Consider the following 2,255-nt stretch of genomic DNA (forward strand, 5'->3'; position numbering starts at 1 on the left):
ACATGTAGTGTTTTAATATATATTCATACACTTTTGAAAGACTTCAAGATGCTTATCAAAATACTTCTACTTAACAAAAATGCTTACAATTACATTCTCGTTCAGTTTCATCAACAATTCTACTCGTATGCACCCGTATTCGTACTCGTATAATACACAGCTTTTAGATGTATGTACTATTAGTATATACACTCCAACGATCAGTTCTTAGCAGCCCATGTGAGTCACCTAACACATGTGGGAACCACCATTTGACAACTAGCATGAAATATCTTATAAAATTACAAAAATATTAGTAATCATTCATGACTTATTTACATGTAAATAAAATTACACATCATTTATATCTAATCCATATACCAACGACCAAAAACACCTAAAAACATTTTCATTCTTCAATTTTCTTCATCTAATTGATCTCTCTCAAGTTCTATCTTCAAATTCTAAGTGTTCTTCATAAATTCTATAAGTTCTAGTTTCATAAAATCAAGAATACTTCCAAGTTTGTTAGCTTACTTCCAATCTTGTAAAGTGATCATCCAACCTCAAGAAATCTTTCTTATTTACAGTAAGATATCTTTCTAATACAAGGTAATACTCATATTCAAACTTTGATTCAATTTTTATAACTATAACAATCTTATTTCGAGTGGAAATCTTACTTGAACTTGTTTTCGTGTCATGCATCTGCTTCAAGAACTTACAAGCCATCCAAGGATCCTTTAAAGCTAGATCTATTTTTCTCATTTCCGGTAGTTTTATCCACAAAATTTAAGGTATTAATTATGTTCATAACATCATTCGATTCATATATATAAAACTACCTTATTCGAAGGTTTAAACTTGAAATCACTAGAACATAGTTTAGTTAATCTTTTTTATAAAACTACCTTGTTCGCAAACAAAAGTTAATCCTTCTAACTTGACTTTTAAAATCAACTAAACACATCTTATATATCTATATGATATGCTAACTTAATGATTTAAAACCTGAAAACACTAAAAACATAGTAAAACCGGACATACGCCGTCGTAGTAACACCGCGGGCTGTTTTGGGTTTGATAATTAAAACTATGATAAACTTTTATTTAAAAGTTATTCTTCTAGGAAAATAATTTTTCTTATGAACATGAAACTATATCCAAAAATCATGGTTAAACTCAAATTGGAAGTATGTTTTTCAAAATGGTCATCAAGACGTCGTACTTTCGACTGAAATGACTACCTCTTACAAAAACGTCTTGTAACTTATATTTCCGACTATAAACCTATACTTTTTCTATTTAGATTCAAAAAATAGAGTTCAATATGAAACCATAGCAATTTGATTCACTCAAAACGGATTTAAAACGAAGAAGTTATTGGTAAAACAAGATTGGATATTTTTTGATTGTTGTAGCTACGGGAATTATTGTAAAAATTCTATACAAATCATATCCTAGCTAACTTATATTGTATTATACATGTATTCTAATATATTATGTAATCTTAGGATACCATAGACACGTATGCAAATGTTTTGATATATCATATCGACCCATGTATATATATTATTTGGAACAACCATAGACACTCTATATGCAGTAATGTTTGAGTTAGCTATACAGGGTTGAGGTTGATTCCAAAAATATATATATTTTGAGTTGTGATCTAGCCTGAGACGTGCATACACTGGGTCATGGATTGATTCAAGATAATATATATCAATTTATTTCTGTACATCTAACTATGGACAACTAGTTGTAGGTTACTAACGAGGACAGCTGACTTAATAAACTTAAAACATCAAAATGTATTAAAAATGTTGTAAATATATTTTGAACATACTTTGATATATATATGTATATATTTGTTATAGGTTCGTGAATCGACCAGTGGCCAAGTCTTACTCCCGACGAAGTAAAAATCTGTGAAAGTGAGTTATAGTCCTACTTTTAAAATCTAATATTTTGGGATGAGAATACATGCAGTTTTATAAATGTTTTACGAAATAGACACAAGTAAATGAAACTACATTATATGGGTGAATGATCGAAGCCGAATATGCCCCTTTTGCTTGGTAGCTTAAGAATTAGTAAACCGATCTACTAGTTGACACGAATCCTAAAGATAGATCTATTGGGCCTAACGAACCCCATCCAAAGTACCGGATGCTTTAGTACTTCGAATTTGTTTTTATCATGTCCGAAGGATTTCCCGGAATGATATGGGATATTCTTATATGCATCTTGTTAATGTCGGTTACCAGGTGTTC

The sequence above is a fragment of the Rutidosis leptorrhynchoides genome, chromosome 10 (assembly GCF_046630445.1).
Source record: "Rutidosis leptorrhynchoides isolate AG116_Rl617_1_P2 chromosome 10, CSIRO_AGI_Rlap_v1, whole genome shotgun sequence".
Classification (NCBI taxonomy): domain Eukaryota; kingdom Viridiplantae; phylum Streptophyta; class Magnoliopsida; order Asterales; family Asteraceae; genus Rutidosis; species Rutidosis leptorrhynchoides.